Source organism: Talpa occidentalis, unplaced genomic scaffold, assembly GCF_014898055.3.
Source record: "Talpa occidentalis isolate TD23 unplaced genomic scaffold, MPIMG_talOcc4v2.1 talOcc4.6, whole genome shotgun sequence".
Lineage (NCBI taxonomy): Eukaryota > Metazoa > Chordata > Mammalia > Eulipotyphla > Talpidae > Talpa > Talpa occidentalis.
In genome coordinates this window covers 39,690,065-39,714,471 of record NW_023604972.1, presented here as the reverse complement: position 1 = coordinate 39,714,471, position 24,407 = coordinate 39,690,065, and the positions used below count along the sequence as shown (strand labels likewise).

The following is a 24,407-nucleotide window of genomic DNA, read 5'->3' as shown; positions in this document are numbered from 1 at the left end:
ATGTTTGTGAAATGGACATCAGCTCTTCTGCTGCTTCAACTGTGTTGTTACTTTAGCTCTGGGAGTTGTGGAAAGGTGCTGGTTTGGCCCACAGACAATAGCCACTGGATCAACATGAAGACAATCCTGGATGAACTTGTTGAGAGAGGCCATGAAGTAGTTGTTCTGACATCTAGAGCTTCCATTTTTATTGATCCCAGCAAAACGTCTGCTATTAAATTTGAAGTTTTCCCTACATCTGTCTCTCAAAATGATTTTAAAAGTGGTTTCAAGCAAATAGTGAGTGAGTGGACTTATGAGTTGCCTAAAGACACCTTTTGGTCACACTTTTCAAAAATGCAAGAATTGGTTTGGAAACTTTTGAATATTTTTTAAAAGCTCTGTGGAGATGTAGTCAAGAACAAGAAACTTATGAAAAAACTCCAAGAATCAAGATTTGATCTCATTCTTGCAGATCCTGTAGGACCCTGTGGTGAGCTGCTGGCAGAGCTGCTTAAAGTACCTTTTGTGTACACTCTACGCTTCACACCTGGATATGAATTTGAAAGGAAAGTTGGAAAACTTCCAATCCCACCATCCTATGCACCTGTTGTTTTGTCAGAATTAAGTGATCAAATGACATTCATGGAAAGGGTAAAAAATATGATATATGTGCTCTACTTTGACTTTTGGTACCAAGGAATAAATTACAGGAAGTGGAATGAGTTTTACAGTGAAGTACTAGGTAAGTCATGTTTTTGGTTGGTGGAGTTATGTCTTACCTTCTAGTATCTTGGAAGGGAATGTTTTATAATTATATGGTCAGAGGGATTTGTCTATTATGAGTGAAGTGATGATTGTTAATAAGAATGATCACTCAATCTCAAAAATATTATGGAAAGGCTAAAATTACGGGATAATTTGGAACCCTGTCTTCCATATCATTGCAAGACACATTAGGGATTCAGGAAACACAAATTAAACAGAAAGATTCAATGCAAATTCATATCCATTCTTGCTTATCTATCGGTAACATATGTTATTTTACACAGAATTTTTAGATCCACAGAAACATTAAGTGTCGATTTTGCAAATAACTCCTGCATACACTCATGCATAAAATTCCCTATTATCAGCATTTCCAAGAAGAGTGGTACATTTGTTGCAGCAGATGATCCTACATCATTCAAACTTTACCCTCCAGTGTAATAGTGTTATGCATTCTATGGATTTTGACAAATTGTTATAACATGTATTCACCTTTATTATAAAATACAAAATAGTTTCACTGACTAAAAAATCTTGTTGTTACACCTTTTTATCCTATGTATTATGTAATACACTCTTATTTATTAATTAGAAAATGCATTAGAAATTTTATTAACTACCATGATCAAAGCAGACATTAAAATGAGAAGTTATAGGGCCTCCCTGGTGGGCGCAGCGGGTTGAGGGGTTGAGTGCAGCACTGGAAGCTGTCCGCAGCCTCTGCAGCACAGATTCGATTCCGGCCATCAGGGAGATTCCCACATGGCACGGTGGACCTCTCCATCTCACCCTCTTCTCCCCTCAGCAGTACTTTCGGTCAGTCTGCCTGTTCTGCTTCCTGCTCTGTCTCTGGTGAATCCTCTCACCCTCCACACCTCTGACCTGTACCCCAGCTCTTGTATAAAAAAAGAAAAGAAAAAAAATAATGAGAAGTTACATATTTTTAACACAGAATTATATGGAGCATTGGAGATTGTTTCCTCTGATCTTTTTCTCAATTTACCTGTGTAAAAATTCATCTATTTTCCCACATATTCTGAAGGACTGTTTTAACAATAAAGAGAGAGGCACTATTGCAAAATCTGAACTGTAATTTGAATGTTGCAATGATTACACATTCTTTCCATAACTACTCACAAACTATCTCATAAAAGTCTTAAAATCTTGCTGAGGAGTAGAGATCCAAATTTTTAGTAGATGTTTGAAAACTGCTTCTCATCAAAGGTACAGTGAACAAAATTAAGGATCACCACTTCTTTTTCATACATTGTAAAAATTATCCAGTTATTATGAATTCTTAGAAAAATGTTATTAAAATTCTAACATGAAGCAAATTCAGTAGTGGGGACAATAAATTAAGCCATGTTTTCAGGAACTTAGCAGCTTAATAAGGAAAACTAATTCCAAGAAATAGGTTTCCAAATTGTGGAAACTAAACTTAAAAGGAAAAGTTCTTCCATTTACTAACCTATATGGAGCTCAAGTAATAAAGTATATTTTGCCTCTCTTGCATTTGCAGCTTTAAAGAGTAAACAACTGTAAGTTTAATTCTATATTGACTTAGGCTGAGTAATCAGTTATGCTCATGAATGTACTGAGGTGCTATTAGAGATGACACTGTTGACATCCAAAGGCAATCAGCTATTCCAACAACAAAATGTGTCTGTACAGAAACAAAATTCCCAAAAAAATGCACCAAAAGTGATCCTGATATATCATCATATACAGCTTGACAGTGTATTTGAGAAATGCATAAAAAAATGGAGAGAAATAGAGGGCTTTTTTTTTTTTTTGAGAGTTTGTCCATAGGGAGACACGGTCTCTTATACAAATCCAAGGTTCATAACTCTCTTATGTCTTTGGAAGCACCTCCCTCTCAGTCTACCAGAGGGTGAAAAAACCTCAACTCCTTTGGGAGATGTAAGGCCCCTGTGGAATCCTGTACTTGCTAATGGACACATTCAGGGGCACAGACTTTAGAGCCTCTAGACCATTTAATAGAGTTTATATAAATTTGTTAAATATACTGTATATTTTATAATAGCACATATATTGATTTACACAAGATACTTAAACTTTGTAATATAAATATGATGTACATATACATAAAATGTAAATTTTTATATATTTTATCATATGTATTTATCCTATATTATACCTTGTACATATATTTCTGTTATCAGACCACAGACAGTTTTATTTCTTTGTCTACATCATTCCAAGCTCCTTTCACAAATTTACCCAGTATTTAAATTAAAATATACTGATTTCCTTTACCTTTGTTTACTTTACCCCTCCAGGGAGACCCACTACATTCGCTGAGATCATGGGAAAAGCTGAAATGTGGCTCGTTCGAACCTACTGGGATTTCGAGTTTCCTCGCCCATTCTTACCAAATTTTGAATTTGTTGGAGGACTCCACTGCAAACCTGCCAAACCCCTGCCTAAGGTAGTCTGTTCCACTGTGTTTTGCTTTATTGGCTTTGGGACTCTTCACTAGTATTTTACATACCAAGGAAAAGTATTCCTCAATCAAAAATATGTGGCTGAATAATATTGGTAGCAAAACTGTGCTGTCATTGTAGCGCTTAAATGACTGCTCATTTGATAGTTTAGAATTTGACATCTTAGAGACCTACTAAACAGGTTTGCCTTGCCATACTTCAAGTCTGTACAAAATCTTGGTAAAGTCCCCTTGCAGAAAGCCGGCTGACAAAATGAGCACAGAGAAAGGCACACTGCATTGACGATATTGACCATTAATTCTGTATATTTATTCAACAACAGATAATTTCCATTACCTGTATCTGAAAACTGTCCTTAGTATAAAATTGAAAAAGAAATCTGTGCATAAAGATGATATTCCTTATAAAAGAGAACAAAAGCTAATAGATTGTAAATTGATGTCTGTGAGCTCTAGCTAATAAACAAGCATCCTTTAAGAAATAATTTTATGACATTTTGGACATCCTGTTTGTCTACCTTCCATTGGTAGCAACATAAAACAAAGATAATATTCAAGGCTTAACCTACTGCTAATGTTAGTCACAAAATTTAACTACGTAAAGAATCTTTCATAAGCTCTGGAGCCTGAAGTATAATTTCTTTTTAACCTGGCTTTATTTTTTCAACTTTACTGAGGTATAATGGATACTTCAAATTGCAAGACTTTTAAAATATTCATCATAATTATTTGACTTACATAAACATTGTGAAGAGATTTCCCTCATTGCCTGGGACCAGCCTCCGGCAAAATGTCGTGTCAGGGGTTCCTGAAAGGATGAGACTGCGTAGGCGAAAACAAAAGGGCTGAGGGGAAGGGGATGAGGTAGAATGAGGAGACACTGACACTTGGTGAGGTGCTAGTATCTTCTGCCGAGAGACTCAGCAGGTCTTTATTTATTCATTTTTAGTAAGCAGAAAAAAAAAATACATTGTCATGTGTAAAGCAGAAACAATTAGTGTATTTTATTCCCATGGACTACTGGCTCCTACAGGTCCCAGCTAGACGGTAGCCTTCAAGGTTAATAGATAAAAAACCAAACCTGACACTAAAACTTATTATTTCAGCTAGACAATTATCTAAGACAGTGGATTGCCGCCAGTGCATCCCTATCAGCTAAAGCCTAAGCATCAAAAGACTATTTCATTCACATGGCCTTCAGCTGGAGACCAGCTGCTGCTCAGCTATCAGAACTTTTTCTACCTACAAACTTCTTAATACAGTCAACTTCATTTAAAAACTTTCCTAAGAAACTTCAAGAGAAGGCAAAAGAAGGACTACAATTGTTGTGCTGGATTGCTTGTCAGGCATGCACAACAAACCATCTTCCATTGTCAAGTGGGCCAAACTGCCCAACAACTAATTTCTAAACAGACAATTTTCCATGCTATTTACTTACAGTATGCTGATACATATAATTTATTGCCTAATATACTTTCTGATAAATTTTTCTCTCTCTATGACCAAGAACAAAAAGCAAAGGGATGCCAGATCTTCAGCCCCACGGTGTGAGGCCCTTTCTCTTAGCTGCTTGTCAGTATCCTATCTGGCTGGGGCAACAATGCCCCCTGCAGCACCTCATGTATTGATTAACACATCTATCACTTCACAAATGTGAATTTGTGTGTGTGTGTGTGTATCCATTACAGACCAATCATGAATGCTGATTAATGAACTTACGTAATTGCAAGTTTTATTTTTGTTAAATATACTCTTACTTAATATTTACATAGGAATATATGTTACCTCCTCCTTCAAATTGAGACCTCCTTAGCTTAGAAAGATGTCACACATGTTTTTTTGCAAAATTCAGTATGGTTTCTTCCACACAGGAGACACTCAATTTGCTGTCCTTTTTTTAATCAAGTTGTATCCTTTTTTTTCCCCACACTGATTATGATGTTAGCTATGAATTTGTTGTAGATGGTCTTCTTATATTTAGGTATATTTTTCTAGGTCCAATTTTATTCAGTTTATATCATAAATGGATGCTGAATCTTAGCAAATACTTTCTCTGCATCTATGGAGATCACCATAATGGTCTTTCTTATATTGAACAATATTCCATCTACACCCAAGTTTTTGAACTTCCATTGAAAGTATGTTATATTTTATCAAATGTTTTAACTGAATCTGTTGAAATGAGCATGTGATTATTCTTTCATTGAATTAATGTTACAGATTTAATGATTTTTGGGTGTTGAACTACATTGATTTTTTAATAAATTCCACCTAATTGTATGCATGATACTTTTCATGTATTATTGTCTACAATTTGCTAATGTTTTCTAAGAAAATTAGCATCTTTCATTCAGAAATATTGACCTATAATTATCTTTTTTGTGGCCGTTGTCTAGTTTTGGTTACAGTAATCCTAGTTTTGTGAAATGAATTCAGAAGTATTCCTTTTATGCTACTATTTACAAGAATTTGAGAAGTAGGGTCTCCCTGGTGGTGCAAGGGGTTAAGATGCAGCACTATGAAGCTACCTGCAGCCACTGCAGCACAAGTTCAATCCCCGACTGGGGAGCTACCCCATAAGGCACAGCAGACCTCTCCTGACTCGCCTGCTGCTCCCCTCAGCAGTGTATTTCAGTCAGTCCTCCTGTTCTGTTTCCCACGCTGTCTCTGGTGAATCCTCCTCTCACCCCCTACACCTCTGGCCTGTACCCCAGTTCTTGTATGCATAAATAAATCTTTATTTAAAAAAAAAGGATTTGAGAAGTAACAATTGAGAAATAATAATAAGTAATAATGCCTACTTAAATAGTCAATAGAATTAACATATGAAACCATCTATTTTACAAATTTTATTTGTTTGGAGATTTTTAAATTGTTGACTCAATATTCTTGCTAGTAGTAATCAGTGTTTTTATATTTTCTATTTCTCCATGATTCAGTCATCTTGGGTGATATGTTTTGAGAAATTTATGCCTTTCGTCTTTTTTGCCCAATTTGTTGGTACATTTTTGTTTGAGTATTCTCGTATGGTTCTTATGCTGGGTGTTGGGTATTAGTGACAATATTATAATTTCAATAATTTGAGATGTTTCATTTTACTTCTTGTTAAATCTAGATATGGTTTCTCCATTTAGTTTAACTCTACAAAAACCCAAGTGTTGGCCTTAGTGATATTTTCCTTTGTCTTTTGGTTTACATCACATTTATTTCTGTCCTGTCATTTTCTCATTTATTTCTGTCACTTCATACCTTCTAAGGACTTTGAACTTAGTTTGTTCTCTTTTTCTAATTCCTTAAAGGGGAAAGCTAGATTGTTTATTTAAGATATTTATTTCTTATTGAAGGTATTTGTCATTATAAACTTTCCTCTAGGAACTACCTTGCTGCATCCCACAGTTTTGGTGTTGTATTTATATTTTCAATTAAATCAAACCATTTTTTATTTCCTTTTGATTTTTTTCTTTGACCTGCTGACTGTTCATTAGTATTTGTTTGATCTCATATATTTGAGAATTTTCCAGTTGTCTAATATTATTTGCTTTCTAGTTTCTTATCTTTGTGGTAAGAAAAGATGGTTGGTGTGATTCAATCCTTCTAAAGTTGTAAGACTTCTTTTGCAAACTAATTTATGATTTACCCTTTAGTAGATGCCAATTATGTGAACTCCCTAGATGAGACATTTCATGAAAGTAGAAAGTAAAACTATGGTTACCAAGCACTGCTGAAGAGTGAAAAGGAGAATTATGTGATGGTTATAAAATTTCAATTTATAAAATGAAAAACTTCTGCATATTGTTTGCACAACAATGGAAATATAATTACACCACTAAACTACAACCTTAGATATTGTTAAAAATTAAATGTTACATTATTTATACCTTGCCACTTTTTGTAAAAGATACTGTTCTAGTAATTCCTAAAGTCCATGATGGTCTCTCCTTTGAACAATCCTTCTAGTACGGTTGCTGTGCTGTTGTTTTTTGTGATGCAACAAATTTTTCTTCACAGGAAATGGAAGAGTTTGCACAGAGCTCTGGAGAAAATGGTATTGTGGTGTTTACTCTGGGCTCAATGGTCAGTAACATGCCAGAAGAAAAAGCAAATGTGATTGCATCAGCCCTAGCCCAGATTCCACAAAAGGTTAGATAAAGTATCTTAATACTATATGTGACTGTGAACTCTGCATAGATGTAGTTTTATGCATGAGTGGTAAATTGTAAAGATGGCTCTGCTCTTTCTCAGATATTAGCTCAAACCAAAATATACATGACAAGTTTTAAAGCAGTAAGAAGTTTGTTTCATGAGGCATTACTATTATGATTGAAATTAAATGTAATTAAGAGGCAGAGTAAAGATTTGCTGTTAAAATGGTATTGTGAGAAGGTATTGGAAACACAAAATTCTGCCCTGACATTTTTCCATTTCCTTGCAAAAATCCTGAGGACATGGCATGTACCATGGAAGAAATGTCAAAAAGTATTAAATTTTAGCAGGAAATCAGTAAGTAGAAGGCATCATGCAATTTCAGCTTGTCAGTAATTCAGGTCACATTTCCTCTAAAGTTTTGGAATTAGCCTGTTCAGTGTACAGTTCATGGCACTACTAGATAAGGAATGGCCAGGCTTCACCAAGCTATTTCCATGTATCTGAGCCAGACACCATGACTTAGAATTTGAGGAAGAAAAGAGAATATTATAAGGAATGAAACTGAAACAACCAGAACATGGAAAAATTTCATATATACCCCTATTCATGAAGCATACAAATAAATCATTTTCCATTTTATAGAACACACCTGCATACTCTAGGTCTTTGAGGAGTACTTTTAGTTTTCTAACTGGAATAACTCTACTAAAATTATATTACTAAAGTGTGCTAATTTTTTTTAAATTTATTTATTTATGCATGCAAGAACTGTGGTACAAGTCAGAGGTACGGGGAAGGGGTAAGAGGATTCACCAGAGACAGAGTGGGGAACAGAACAGGCAGACTGTCTGAAACACACCGCTGAGGAGAGCAGCGGGCAAGACAGGAGAGGTCTGTTGAACTATTGGGTATTGCCCTGGCCGGGGATCAAACTCAAGCTGCAGTGGCTGGCGATAGCCTCATGGGTTGTATCTTAACACCTTGTGCCACCAGGGAGGCCCCTATAGTGTGCTAAATTTTCATTGGAATCTGTGCTTTAACAATCACAAAGCAGGGGCCTCCCTGGTGGTGCAAGGGGTTAAGTGTCAGCAGTATGAAGCTACCTGCAGCCATTACAGCATGAGTTTGATCTCCAACCAGGAAGGTGACCCACATGGCACAGCAGACCTCTCCTGTCTCCCCTACTGCTCCCCTCAGCAGTGTATTTCAGGAGATGCCTGTTCTGCTCCCCACTCTGTCTCTGGTGAATCTTCTACCCAACCCTGCACCTCTGGCCTGCACCCCAGCTTTTATATGCATAAATAAATAAATCTTAAAAAAATCACAAAGCAGGTAGACTTTAACTTCAGTTTATGTGTATTGCTGAGGAATTCCAAAATCAGAATTAATATTACATACATGGAAATGTTGGGTATAGCTTTCATGTTAATCAATGCTGTTGAGACTTGTAATGCCTCACTTATGTGTTAACAACCAGTAGAGTAAAATTCAAGAGCATCAAAATTTTGGATTATTTCACCAGCACTGCTGTTATTTATAACCAACAGACTCTTCTTTTCTATATTTAAAGAATTTCCAAGCCTGAGAAAAGTGATAATACTATACGTTAGTGTAAAAAAAAAATCTCTTAAAGTTTTTATGCTGTGTGTTTAATAGTAATAATCATAAAAAATAATGTATTTTCAAAATAGGAAATATTTATATTAGTAAAAATAATTAATACACAGATTCATTGAATTAAGTCAACTCAGAGAAGTTGACTTCTAGACTAGTCATTTTGCAAATAAAAAGATGTAAATTTCTTAAAATAACTTATGGAAAAAGTAGATAAAAGTAAATTCCATTCTGTGATACTTAGAAAGAAATACTTAGTGCCTCACTGGAAGATGACAATATTCTATAAATATATAAAACAAAATAAATCTCAAGATTTTAGTAAGGTCATGCTTTCATCATATAAATTTTACTGACTTGCTGGGCCTCCCCTGGTGGTGCAGCGGTTGAGCGCTGGGCTGCGAGGCTGCCCGCAGTCTCTGCAACACCGGTTTGTTCCCCGGCCGTTGGCGAGGGTCCCACAAAAAAAATAAATAAATTTCCTGACTTGCTAAAGGTCTCTTAAATACTTGAATTGATCTTGGATAACATCATTTGTCTAACACAGACAAATATTTCACACGCTGAGATGATGAAACATCATGATTACATTCATTCTTGAATCAATATTAAAGCAAATACACAAGTAGAGTATTGCTATTATTCCAGTTTTAATAATATAGTCATTACAAACCTTCTTCTTCTCCTCATTACAAACCTTAAGAAATGTACCTAACTATATTATTCCTTAACTTCTGTAGCACTAAAAAATGCTCTAATGCTGAAATTTAGCTATTGAAATAAGATATTTCTTCACTATAACAGGTTCTATGGAGGTTTGATGGCAAGAGGCCAGATACCCTAGGGGCAAACACTCAACTGTATAAATGGATCCCTCAGAATGACCTTCTTGGTAAGACTCTGGAAAACAAACACTGAAGTAAGGTAACTACAACCAGAATGATAACATTTCGCAAGGAAAAAATATATTAAACATTTATTATTGTAAAACCTTAAATATTTAATTTCTTTATATTTTTATTTCAGTCCTACGTGGGAAAAAGATAAGATACAGCTATCAGCAAGTTATTATAAACAGTTTCATTCCTTATTACCAAAATCAAAATATCTTTATTTCAAGTATAATTATGTCTCACAGATAAATTTTCAACAATTATATGGATTATCATTTTTTCCTCAAATTTTAATAATTTGTCAGCTGTTCACATATTGTACAATTGGGAGTATATTTTCACTATTTCATATATACACATACCTCGCTCATCCTTGACCAAAACAGCTCTCCCCTATTCCTGTACCCTTGCTTCCCCATTCCCTCTGACTACCTTTCCCTCATTTACACTGATAACCAGATATTTTCACCTGAATTATCTATGCTTCCTAGATCAACCACCTTATTTCTACCTGTATACTTCTGTGCCAGAATTCAGGGCTACTGAAAAAAATAATAACAGCTGCAGTTTTATTAAAAGTGACTCAATGGAAAATTAGCTAAAAAGTTTTTCTATCATCTATAGGAAAATTGCCATATTTTTCACAATAAACACATCTCAAGTTAAAGAGTAGCCTTCCTTGCTATGATTTCAGTGCCAACAATGTCGAACCTCCTGCAGTCATTACGTCCTCCATTTTTTTTTTAATTTTTTTTATTTCCTTTTTTAGAGACAAGAAAAGGAGATTTATTGAAAATGCAGTTTTAGGTTTTCTTTTTTTTTAGATATTAGATTTAATTTTTTTTTTAATTTTAATTTAAAATTTTAAATTTTAAATTTTTTTAATTTTTTTTTAAATTTTATTTTTATATTTCCCATACAATTACAACCCCCTTATTTTGACCCCAAGCCCCCCTTTACCTGACCCCACCCCCCATAGAGTGTCTCTGGATCATAGTTGTTTGTTGATTTTGACATTTTCTTTCTTATAGTTATTCTTTTTCCTGGTCCCTTATTTAAGTTTTCTAGATTCCTGCTATGAGTGAGACCATCCAGTATTTTTCTTTTTCTTTCTGGCTTATTTCACTGAGCATGATCCCTTCCAGCGTCATCCATGTTGCTGCAAATTGCATGTGTTTATCTTTTTTGAATGCTGAGTAATATTCCATGGTATATATGTACCACATCTTCTTGATCCAGTCATCTATTTTTGGGCATTTGGGCTGTTTCCAAAGCTTAGCTATTGTAAATAGTGCTTCTATAAACATAGGGGTGCAGGTGTTCTTTGGAGTTGATGTTTCTGTGTCCTTTGGGTAAATTCCTAGGAGTGGAATTGCTGGATCATATGGAAGCTCTATGTTTAGTAGGTCCAGAAATCTCCACACAGCTCTCCAGAGTGGTTGGACCAGTTTGCACTCCCACCAACAGTGCAGGAGAGTTCCTTTTTCTACAACCTCGCCAGCATTTGTTTTTGCTAGTTTTTTTTAATATGTGCCATTCTCACTGGTGTGAGATGGTATCTCATGGTAGTTTTGATTTGCATTTCCCTGATTGCAAGTGATGTTGAACATTTTTTCATATGCCTGTTGGCCATTTGCATTTCCTCTTCAGAGAAGTTTCTTTTTAGTTCTTCTGCCCATTTTTGGACTGGATTATTTTCTTTGTTGTTGTTGAGTCTCATCAGCTCTTTGTAGATTTTTGTGATCAGTCCTTTATCATTAGTGTTATGTGAAAAAATGTTCTCCCACTTGGTGGGATTTCTCTCTGTTTCTGTTATTGTCTCTTTTGCTGTGCAGAAGCTCTTTAATTTGATGTTGTCCCAGCTGTTGATCTTTGCCTTCACTATCACTGTTTTGGGTGATGTGCCTGTAAAGATGTCTTTGATGTGCATATCATGTAGTGTTTGGCCTATATAATTCTTTAATCCATTTTGAGTTGGTTTTTGTGTATGGTGTGAGGTAGTAGTCAAGCTTCATTCTTTTGCATGTAGTGACCCAGTTTTCCCAGCACCATTTATTGAACAAAATTTCTTTGCTCCAATGCATATTCTTTGCGCCTTGTCAAAGATTAGTTGACCATAAGTCTGTGGGTTTATTTCTGGATTTTCTATTCGATTCCTTTGGTCTGTGTGTCTGTTGTTGTTCGAATACCGTGCAGTTTTGATGATTATGGCTTTGTAGTATAGTTTGAAGTCTGGGAGTGTGATGCCTCCATTCCCTTCTTTTTTTTTTTTCAGGAGAGCTTTGCCTATTCGGGGATTTTGGTGATTCCATATGAATTTCATCAATAATTGTTCTTTCTTTGAAGAATGACATTGAAATTTTGATTGGAATAACATTGAATCTGTATATTGCTTTTGGTAGAATGGCCATTTTAATAATGTTTATTCTTCCAACCCATGAGCAGGGGATGTCATTCATTTCTTTGTGTCTTCTTCTATTTCTTTTAACAGTGTTTTATAGTTTTCTTTGGATAGGTCCTTTACCTCTTTTGTTAGATTTATTCCCAAGTATTTGATTTTTTTTGTTTCGATATTAAAAGGGATGGTTTTTTTTTATTTCTTCTTCTTCAGATTTATTGTTTGTGTATAGGAAGGCTACTGACTTTTGCGTGTTGATTTTGTATCCTGCCACTTTACTGAACTGATTGATAAGTTGAATTCGTTTTTCTGTGGAGTTTTTGGGGTTCTCTATGTATATTATCATATCATCTGCAAATAGTGATAGTTTGACTTCTTTTCCTATTTGGATTCCTTGTATGTCTTTCTCTTGTCTCATTGCTCTGGCTAGGACTTCCAGTATTATATTGAAAAGCAGTGGTGAGAGTGGACATCCTTGTCTTGTTCCAGATCTTAATGGAAATGCTTTCAGCTTTTCACCATTGAGAATGATACTGGCTGTTGGCTTGTCATATATGGCCTTTATGATGTTGAGGTATGTTCCTTGTATCCCAAGAATTTCAAGGGCTTTTATCATGAATGGGTGTTGCACTTTGTCGAAAGTTTTCTCAGCATCTATTGATATTATCATATGGTTTTTATATTTCTTTGTTGATGTGTTGGATAACGTTGATTGATTTTCGGATGTTAAACCATCCTTGTGTCCCTGGAATGAATCCTACTTGGTCGTGGTGAATTATCTTATGGATACATTGTTGGATTCTGATAGCTAAAATTTTATTGAGGATTTTTGCATCAGTGTTCATTAGGGAGATTGGCCTGTAGTTTTCCTTTTTTGTATTGTCCTTGTTTGGTTTTGGCATTAGTGTAATGTTGGCTTCATAGAACGTGTTTCGTATTATCCCTTCCTTCTCAATTTTTTGGAAGAGCTTGTGAAGGATAGGCACTAATTCGTTTCTGAACATTTGGTAGAATTCATTTGTAGATCCATCAGGTCCTAGGCTTTTGTTTTGGGGGAGGTTTTTGATTACCATTTCAATTTTGCTGCTTGTAATTGGTCTGTTTAGGTGTTCTATTTCTTTTTTATCTAGCTTTGGTTGATTGTAGAATTGTAGGAATTTATCCATCTCCTCTAGATTGTCGAACTTGTTTCCATATAACTGTTCATAATAGTTTCTGATTATTCTTTTGATTTCTGTTGTGTCCATTGTGATTTCTCCTCTTTCATTTATAATCCTGTTTATTTGTGCTTTCTCCCTTTTTTTCCTTTGTGAGCCTGGCTAGGGGTTTGTCTATTTTATTTATTTTTTCGAAGAAACAGCTCTTGGTTTCATTGATCTTTTGGATTGTTTTTTATTTCGATTTCTTTTATTTATGCTTTGGTTTTTATTATTTCTTTTCTTCTACTGGTTTTGGTGGTTTTTTGTTGTTCTTTTTCTAGATCTTTGAGCTTCGAGATTAGGCCGTTTCTTTGAGTTCTTTCTTGTTTCTTGATGTGAGCCTCTATTGCTATATATTTTCCTCTTATTACTGCTTTTGCTGCATCCCATACATTTAGGAAATTGGTGTCCTCCTTGTCATTCAGTTCAAAATTTTTTTAATTTCTTCTTTGATTTCCTCATTAGTCCAGTGGTCTTCCAGTAGTGTTGGTTTCAATCTCCATGAGGTAGGAGCATTCCTTGCCTTCTTTTTATGGTTTATTTCTAGTTTGATGCCTTCATGATCAGAAAAGATGGTTGGTATGATTTCAATCTTGGAGTATCTATTGATGTTTGTCTTGGTCCCAGTATGTGATGATCGATCCTGGAGAATGATCCATGTGCGCTTAAGAAAAATATGTACTCAGATTTTTGGGGGTTTAGTGTTCTATAGATGTCTGTTAAGCCCAAGCGCTCTAGATCCTATTTAGAGCTTTAGCGTCTTTACTTATTTTTTGTCTCATTGATTTATCATTGTTGATAGTGGTGTGTTGAAGTCTCCCACTACGTATGTGTTTTCTCTGATGTCTGTTTTCAAAGCTGATAATAGTTGTCTGATATATTTTGGTGCTCCTTTGTTTGGTGAATATATATGTTAATGAGTGTTATTTCTTCTTCAAGTATTGTCCCCTTGATCATCATGTAGTGACCATTGGGGTCTCTTTTTACCTTTTTGAGTTTGAAATCTGTTTTATCTGATATAAGTATAGCTGTTCCTGCTTTCTTTTTTGTCCATTTGCTTGTAGGATTGTTTTCCATCCTTTAACTTTGAGCCTATTTTTATCTTTTGTAGCTAAATGTGTTTCCTGGAGACAGCAAAAGGTTGGGTTTTGTTTCTTAATCCAGCCTGCGACTCTGTGTCTTTTTATTGAAGAGTTTAGTCCATTTACATTTCGAGTTAATATTGATATGTTAGCATCTGTATTTGCCATTGTGTTTGTCTTTCCTTTGATTTTATTTATTTATTCTTTTAATAACTTTTTTTGGCCGTCTTTCATTGTTATTCGTCCCTCTGAGGTTCTGGCTTTAGGACTCCTTGTAGTGTTTTTGGAGTGGGGGTTTAGTCGTAATGAAATTCCAGAGTTTCTGTTTGTCTGGGAAGGTCCTTATTCTTTCTTCATAGAGGAAGGAGAGCCTGCAGGACAGAGTATTCTTGGTTGGCATCTGTTTTCTTGGAGTCTGTTGACTATGTCCCTCCACTCTCTCTTTGCCCGTAGTGTTTCTTCAGAGAAGTACGATGTCAGCCTGATTGGTTTTCCTTTGAACGTTATCTGTTTCTTCCCTCTTGTCAGCTTCATTATTTTTTCCTTGTCGTGGATTCTTGGGAGCTTTACTATTATGTGTATTGCTGTATTTTTCCTTTCATCATGGAAGTTTGGTGTTCTTCTTGCTTCTTGTATATCAATTTTCAGCTCCTTCTTCACATTAGGGAAGTTCTCCTCAATTATTTCCTTGAATGTTTTCTCTGTACCTAGGTCTCTCTCTTCTCCTTCTGGGATTCCTATAACTCTTATATTTCCTTTCCTCATGGAGTCAGATAGTTCCCGAAGTCTTTCTTTGGTCTTATTCCTTCATACTTCTCTTTCTTTTTCTTTTTTGGTTCTTTTTATTTCTGTGTCTTCAAGAGTACTTATTCATTCTTCCATTTCATCTATTCTGCTTTCATTGCTTTTCGCAGAGTTCTTTAGCGCCTCCATTAATTCTTTGATCTCCTGCATTTCTTTTACTTCCCTCTTTGGGGACTCAATTTCATTCTTCTGAGCGTTGTTTTCTTTAATGACTTCCATCAGTTTTTTCATCACAGCAATTTTAAGTTCTTTTGCTGGAAGGCTCAGAAGTTCTTTCAAGCCACCGTAGTTGCAAGCTGGTGGGTGTTTGTTTTTTTTGTTTTGTTTTGTTATTTTTGTGTGGTGTGTCTTTTTTCTGAGGCGTTGCTACTTTGCTTGTAGTTTTTCTTTTCCCTGCTGCCTGTCTTCAAATTTGCCTTATGCGTTGGGACTCTGTGCCACTGGTACTGGCTGACATCTTTTTGGTGTGTTCTTTCGGGATTTTCAGAAACTAGCAATCCAAATGAGTCAAAAACTGTTATGCTAGAAGTCTAGTGAGGCAGTGGGACTTTGAGTATGTTAAGGGTCACTGTCACAGAATCTCTCCTCCTTCTGTGTTTAGTGACAAATGTGAGTCTTGATGTCCCACAGACTTTCCTGGAGGTGGGTCAGCTGGATTACACTCAGGGTTTCCAATCTCTGGATTCTCCTCTGGGCTCCGATTTCCTGCCAGGCGGGACCAGGCTTGTGGGGGCCTTCAGCTCACCTCTGACTGCACAGAGAACCTTCTCCCTCTGGCTCCACAGGGAGACTTCTGCCAGATTCAAGCAGTCTTTATTGAAGAAAGGTCCCTGTTCTAAAATGGCGCTTTGGAGACAGGCACACTCTTCTGTGTGCCCAGTCTGCCCCGGCCATGGGGGCCCACTCCCCCTCTGGGTTCGGACAGCTGGCCTGAAGGGGCCTGGCGTGGGCTAACTTCCCAGCTCACCTCTGGCTCCTCCAGGAGCCTTCTGCTGGTTTCAAGCAGTCTTTACTGAAGAAAGGTCCCTATTCTAAAATGGCAATTCGGAGACAGACACCCTCTCCTGCATGCCCGGTTAGCCCTGGACTTGGGTGCCCGCTCCCTCTCTGGGCTTGGACTGCTGACCAGAAGGGGCCTGACGTGGGCGAGCTTCCCAGCTCACCTCTGGCTCCTGTGGGAGCCTTCTGCTGGTTTCAAGCAGTCTTTACTGAAGAAAGGTCCCTGTTTTGAAAAGGCGATGTGGGCACACACTTACCTGCGTGCCCAATCTGCCCTGTCCTTGGGTGCCCACCCCCCCTCTGGGTTCAGACTGCTGGCCAGAAGGGGCCTGGCGTGGGCAAACTTCCCAGCTCACCTCGGGCTCCTACAGGAGCCTTCTGCCGGTTTCAAGCAGTCTTTATTGAAGAAAGGTCCCTATTCTAAAATGGCGATTTAGAGACAGGCACACTCTCCCACATGCTGGATCTGCCCCGGCCTTGGGTGCCCGCTCCCACTCTGGGCTCGGACTGCTGGTCAGAAGGGGCCTGGCTAGAGCAAACTTCCCAGCTCACCTCTGACTCCTCTGGGAGCTTTCTGCCGGTTTCAAGCAGTCTTTACTGAAGATAGGTCCCTATTCTATGGGCTGTTGGTGATTTTTTTTTTCTGGCCACTATGTAGTGCCAGAGATCTCTCCTAGTGTCCTTGGAGAGCTGTTTTTTTTAACCCCGTGGGACAGGGGAACAGAGTGGGAGTGGTGGGGAAAGCCTCAACAGCTTTGGGGTGCTGTGTCTGCCTTGTGCCCCACTGTGGTCAGGATCCCATGGCCCGAATTTCATGCCCCAGGTCTCAGTTTCAAAGCCCTCAGGTCCAGGACACAGCTATAGCCCAGTTCAGTGTCCACAGAAATGACGCCTTTTGCACCTGACTCCCATGTCCGGGTGCCTGGTTTCTGATTACTCAGTGAGGGACATTCACCTCAGTGAGGGCCCCCACGCGTCTCCCCACAAGCCTAGGTCACAGGCGCGGGGACCTGGGCAGCCGTGATCCACGTATACTTTTCAAGTGCGCAGCTTTTCCCGCACAAGCTTACCAGGGTTGTCTGTAGGTCTCCAGGACTCTTTGTTTTTCTCTAATGGTGCCTGGAGCCATTCGCTCACCTCCGTGGCGAATCCTGCAGGGTTCTCCACAGCTCCAGTTCACAGGGTGTGGTGGCTGAAATAGTTCCTTTCCACTCCCAGTCCCGCTTGATGTGTAGTTTGTTCTTGTTGGTTGTTTTAGTTTTTTTGTTTTTTCCTCCTTTCTGTTGGTCAGAGAGTGCCGACTTTGTAGGTGGGAGAGGGTAGCAGGGTTCTGAGCTTTCCTCCCTTCTAGTCCTTTTTTATGGCAACTTTCTTCTTCAGGTAGTTTGCTGGAGTCGCCCATTTATCTTCCATGTCCCAGTTCTCACTGGGACCTGCCGCTTTTCCTCCCTATTAACTTTTTTTTTAATGGGAGATGTCACTCACAGCATTTTCTCATTGTCATGTTGACCCGCCCAAATAAAATCTATGTCCTACATTTTAGACTCAGTGACTTCACTATTTCTTTAAGGGATAATTTCTAACATGTCATCTTGTTACAGGGCAGGGAGAGGGGCAGCCCAAACCCCACAAACCTGCCTATTCTACATAGGGTTCTGCCATCCGCGGCATCAACACAAAACATATGAGACTTTAATGGGAAGGAACTTTAATAAAACTAGGAAACAATACAGGAAAGGCAAAGAGTCTAGTTTCTAAATGAAGCACCCTAAGTTACTCGTCCCCTCGTGGGTAAAAGTCCATCCACATGGGATCGGCCCTGAGCAAGGCCCCAAAGCCTGCCACAAGTCTAAAGCATCTTCCAGTGGGGAAGAACAGAACAGGGTCAGAAACAACCAGACAAGCCCAGAAGGAAAAGAGAAAAATCAAAATCAAGATTAAAGCTGCCATTGTCACCTCCCCACAGGTCTCACCCACATCTTTGTCACCCAGTCCACAACCAAAAGTCAAGCGCAGTTTCTTCACGTGTCTCTAGGCTCCATGTGCCTCCTCCAGGTCTCCTTCTGGCTCCATCCTGTTTCCTTCCTTCCTCAGTCACTTCTGCAGCTTCTTCTCTTCCTGCTCAGCTCCACCCTCCCTTGGGTGGAGCAGGGAACCTCCCCCTTTCCTGGGGACCACCCTGTTACAGTCTTAAATTCTTTTTTTCTTAGAGGCTATTTATCATTATTCACAGTGTCTTTATAATTTGTTCACCTGACAAACATATTCATTCTCAATCCACAAATAGACAGCAATGTTATTTTACTTCTCTAGAGGACAAAAATGGTTCCTGTTCTGAGATCTCAAAGACTTCAATGAATTTTATGTGTAATCTGCTATCCACAATATAATGCCTTGCATTTCCCTAAACTCATTTTATCTCTCAGACTTAGAGTTAATAATATTCTGAAATCAATGCTTGATTTTAGGTCATCCAAAAACCAAAGCTTTCATAACCCATGGTGGAACCAACAGCATCTATGAGGCGATCTACCATGGTGTCCCGATGGTGGGCATTCCCCTGTTTGCAGATCAACCTGATAATATTGCTCATATGATGGCAAAAGGAGCAGCTGTCAGAGTGGACTTTGAAAAATTGTCAAGTACAGACTTGCTCAATGCATTGAAGAAAGTCATTAATGACCCTTCGTGAGTTTCACAATTTTTATTTTTTATTTTTTAAAGATTTATTTATTTATGCATACAAGAACTGGGATACAGGCCAGAGGTGCAGGGTGTGAGAGGATTCACCAGAGACAGAGTGGGGAACAGAACAGGCAGATTGACTGAAGTACACTGCTGAGGGGAGCAGTGGACTAGTCAGGAGAGGTCTGCTGCACCATGTGGGTAGCTATGTGGCCGGGGGATCAAACTTGTGCTGCAGAGGCTGTGGATGGCTTCACAGTGCTGTGCTTAACCCCTTGAGCCACCAGGGAGGCCCATCACAATTTTTAAATAGATCACATTTATACATAGATTCGTTTGTCAACAAAGTAGAAGATATTTGTGCCATTTTTTTAGACTTTAGTTATGAAACTATTAGCAAGATTGTGGCCATCAGAAATACGATGTTTTTCAATTAGACATTTATTTTAAAGTGTATTTCAACATCATTGATTTAATTACTGCAACTTTTTTCTTTACTAGCAACAGTTATAGTAGTATCTAAGGGACATTTTAAAATAGTACAAAGCCCACAGAAGGAAAAAATTAAAATTGTAGCATATGTTTGAAGTAAGACCTCTTTTTTTTTTTTGTGGGACCCTCCCTGGCGGCCGGGGAATGAACTGGTGCTGCAGAGGCTGTGGGCAGCCTCGCAGCCCAGTGCTCATCCGCTGCTCCACCAGGGGAGGTCCAAGACCTCTTTTTTTAACAGCAAAGTAATATTCCCTTGTGTATCTACATCACCATCTTTTTATTTAGTTTTGAATAATTCCATTTCTTTCTTGTATCAATTGATTATTTTTTTCTTACATCATTGTAGATCCCATAGTTCTCAGTTTTAAAATACAACCTGTGTGAGGTAAATGAACAATGTATATTTCGCAAGAATGGAATAGTTATTGGAATTGTTCATATGCTGGGCCTTAAAACAAGACTCATTCAGATTGAAAGATACAAATCAAAAGCAATATGTTGTCCAGCATTACTTTTTCACTTAAGAATCATCAAAAGAAAAGAGCTAAAAGATCTTTAACTTTTGCTAATTACACAAAACACTTCTCCTAAGTCAGAGCAAATAAAGAAATCAGGACCATACATGTTCTGCTCAGCAACTACATTTCTACATATTATGCCCAACAAAATGTATAAACCTCAAGAAACACGTAAGATTTGTATAACAGCTTTAGTAGCTATGGTTATAACTCTGTTAACAGCTCAAAAGCCATTAATCCTGGAAGAGGCTGTGATATGGGATACTATGAAAAATGAGACATTTTCTACAGCAAAGGAATTAAGCAACAACTGATCCACAAAATAAAACTAGAAATGAATGCGTACTGTAAAACTTCAGTACTTCAACAAGAGAAAATGATCTGTGTTGTTGAAAGTTGATTCTCAAAGGGACTAGTAAGTAACAGGGTCCAAGTTAGATGATGTACTTTTGAGTAGATTGTGAAGTCCTGTAACAATATATAAAGATTACTTACATTGACGTGTTCACTTCACAATAATTTTACAGCTAATTTTTGAGATTTGAGAGATGTATTTTGGATATCTGCACTTTTACAAGGGTGTTTCATTCTTACATGCTTAGAAAATATGATGCATTTAAAAATGTAAGTAATCAAATAGCAAATTAAACAAATACGTGACACTGAAGCTGTTGACTCTAGTAAGAGGTACAAACAAGCCTCTGCTTATCTAGAATAGCCTCGGGAGAAATGGAAGCAACAGCTGTGCAAATGTGCTGCAGTGAAAACATACAAGGCTCAAAAAAGGCCAATGTGTCAAAATCAGAGTGTACACAGACCAAGTTTTAGGACAAGGTGTTGCTGAGGTAATGAACAAGCAGGGTCCTGCCATCCAAACACCATACCTGGATTCACTGCAAATGTGATGAGATGTCAGGTAGAAATTTTGAGCATGGAAGTATCCTAACTTGATCTGAGTCTCAAAGTTGTTCTGACTACAGTATAGGAAATAAAGAACAGAGGGAGAAAAGAGTGGAACATGGGGAATTAGTGAGAAGTCATTCCACATGTGATAATTCTTCTTTAAATGTGTCATAGGAATCATTTAAAAGACTATATACATGCATATATATATATATATATATAAACTCTTACAATGATTTATGTATATGTGTATATATAGGTTGTGAGAAAAGATTTAACTATACCTCCCTTTATGATATTTCACGTTTTAAAAGATTTGTCATTCAGAAAACTTCCATTTTAAAGCTGAACTCTCGAGGAAGACCCAACAAAGCATAGTACTGCAATTCTATAACATTTACTTTGAATCACATGTATGATAGTTTAAAAAGCCTTCAGAAAATGATATGCTTGGACAAATTAACTTCCTTCCAGTAACTATAAACTTGTATCTGTTCCTAGATACAAAAAGAATGTTATGAAATTATCACGGATACAGCATGACCAGCCAATGAAGCCTCTGGATCGAGCTGTCTTCTGCCTCGAGTTTGTCATGCGTAATAAGGGAGCCAAGCACCTGCGGCCAGCCTCCCATGACCTCACCTGGGTCCAGTACCACTCATTGGATGTGATCGGGTTCCTGCTGGCCTGTGTGGCAACTGCTGTGTATGTTATCACTAAATGTTGTCTGTTTTGTTGCCAGAAGGTTGTCAAGGCCAGAAAGGAGAAAAGGGAATAGTTGCTTCTCAGTCCTGAAGCTTAGTCCCATTCTTCACACATGGGAATTCTCTAGTTTATTCCACAAGGAGTTGTGATATAAGTGTCCCTTTCTTCTGTGACATTTGCTTGTTACAATCTTACTTCTCAGATAAATACTTGCTTTCAAGAAATTTACTACCCATTTAGTAGTTGAAGATAAGTCATTCCTAAGAGAAAATAGCTGGAGAAGACTAAATAAATATAAAATGTATAGTAGCTGTTGAGTATTCTAGTGAAAAAATGATGCCACATTGGAAAACCCAGGTCCTTGTCCTTGCTAATCCAGGCACCAGACCTCTGCACCAACGTGCTACTGTGACCTCATTCGTACATTGGAAATAAATGAAACAGAATTATACAACTAAACCGAAAGGAAATCCTAAATATCTGACTGCAGAATTCAGGTCAACATAGTAGGAGAATGAAGGGTGGCAATCAATGTGTGAGAGGGGAACAATGGTCTATTTTAAAGGATTATGGGTTCTATGGTGGTGCATGTAATATGGTAGCATTTATCTAAACAGGTGTAAAGCTATTCCCTTAGATATATGCACTGTTGTAAACCAGTGTTACTTCAATAAAATGTAACACAATTTAAAAAACAGACAAATTTTATGAATTGAAGGAATCTGATGACCATCCATGTGTTGCCTACAGGAGAATCACTGCTCATGTGAGGACAAAAACAGACTTAAAGTAAAATGATGGGAAGGTATTCCATGCAAATGAAGACCAAAAGGCAGCTGGGGTGCTTACACTTACCTGAGACAAATAGATTTTACATTACATTACATTTTGTCTTTAATACAAGACAAAAAAGGGCATTACACAGTGATAAGAAGTCAATCCAACAACAGGATTTTACATTTCTAAATATTTACAGAGGACCAAAAAAATGAAGCAAATATTGACAGACCTAAAGGAAGAAATGTATGGCAATACAGTGTAACTAGACTACATACATGCATATATATGTTTATATATATATATATAAACTCTTTAATGTTTTAAAGGGGACTTCTATGCTTCCCCAACATCAATGAATTCTTCAATGATACAGAAAATCAATAAGGAAATCTGGCAGTCAGGAGCACGCCAGCACTCTCCAGGGGGCACGTTTGAGAGACAAGTCCTAGAGCAGGTTTGCAAGGCAAGGCTTTGCTGTTGAGGGAGCAGAACTCTTGCTTTTTATTTAGTAATAATGAACACACATGACTGATTGTGTGACAATGGCAGGAGAAACAGGGTCCTGGAGAAAAAAAGTGTATTCATCTTATGGGGAACAGGATTTGAAAGGGATCAAAGGGTAATGAATTTTATGGGGGATAAGGGAGGACATGTTGGCCATGTGTACAGGGAGTACTTCCTGTGCAGGTGCTTAGTATAATTTTCAAGCTACTCTCAGACTGTCTCAGACCCTGACCACACAATCAGTCAACAGTTACTTAGGTGTCCCCAACCACCTTGCAATGTGGGCCATTGTCTCAAGACAGCCACGTGGGAGTGCCTTCTCCCAATCTTTCACACACATAGGTGTACAGAGAGGCCATGTGCACACAGGTGCGGAAACCCTAGGTGGAAAGGAGGCCACAAGGAAACATAAGACTTACATGACACATTAGCCCAGATGGACCTAACAGATGCATTCAGAGCAAGAGTGCTCCATCTCAAAGCAACAAAGTAACATTATTCACAGGTGCACATGGGAATTTCTCTGGGATAGTTGCATCCTAGGCCACACAATTATTAATAAATTTAAGAAGATTGTAATGCTATCAAACATCTTTATTTTATCACAATGGTATAAAGCATTAATAGATTTATATTAATGTCTGTAGATTAAACATGTCACTGACAACCAATGGGTCGTAAGAGAAATCAGGTATTTCTTCAGACCAATGAAAATGCAAATACAACATAAGAAAACATATGGGATGCAGTGAAAACAGGTCTCGGAAAACAGTAAAAGCAAGAAATCAACAAAAAGGAAATAGCTCATATGCCCAATAAGTTTTAGGAAATATAAAAATTAGAGAATAAATAAATGCTATATAGACTAAAAAATAGAGACATCAATAAGCTAAGAGTTGGCTCTTTGCAAAGATAAAACTGACAAACTTGTTAGATTTACCAAGACACTAAGAATAAGAGCAAGAGCTTCAATATGTAAGTCAGGGGCCTCCCCGGCATCGAGCGGTTGAGCGCTGGGTTGCAAAGCTGCCCGCGGACTCTGCGGTGCCAGTTTGATCCCGATCCCCGGCTGCTCCCCAGCCACCGCAGGAGGATCCCACATTGCACGCAGACCTCTCCTGCCGCCCGCTGCTCCCCTCAGCAGTGTACTTCGGTCCTTCTGCCTGCTCTGCTCCCAACTCTGGCTCTGGTGAATTCTCTCACCCTCCCGTGCTCTGACTGTACCCAGTGCATGTATAAACAAAACAAACAAATAAAATAAATAAATAAAACATGCCTCTGAAAAAAAAAATGTAAGTCAGAAATGAATGACATGTTGGGGGCGGAGCAACATGGCAGCGAGGAGACGCTGCAAGTAAGATCTCCCATTTAAAAAAGTTAATAGGGAGGAAAAGCGGCAGGTCCCAGTGAGAACTGGGACACGGAAGATAAACGGACGACTCCAGCAAACTACCCGAAGAAGAAAGTTGGCATA

The 24,407-nt window shown here is 37.9% G+C and overlaps 1 pseudogene; it reads left to right on the top strand.

Annotated features, from left to right (window-relative positions):
- On the top strand, positions 1 to 21,722 carry LOC119260853 (UDP-glucuronosyltransferase 2B31-like; annotated as a pseudogene).
- Positions 21,723 to 24,407: the final 2,685 nt, after the last annotated feature.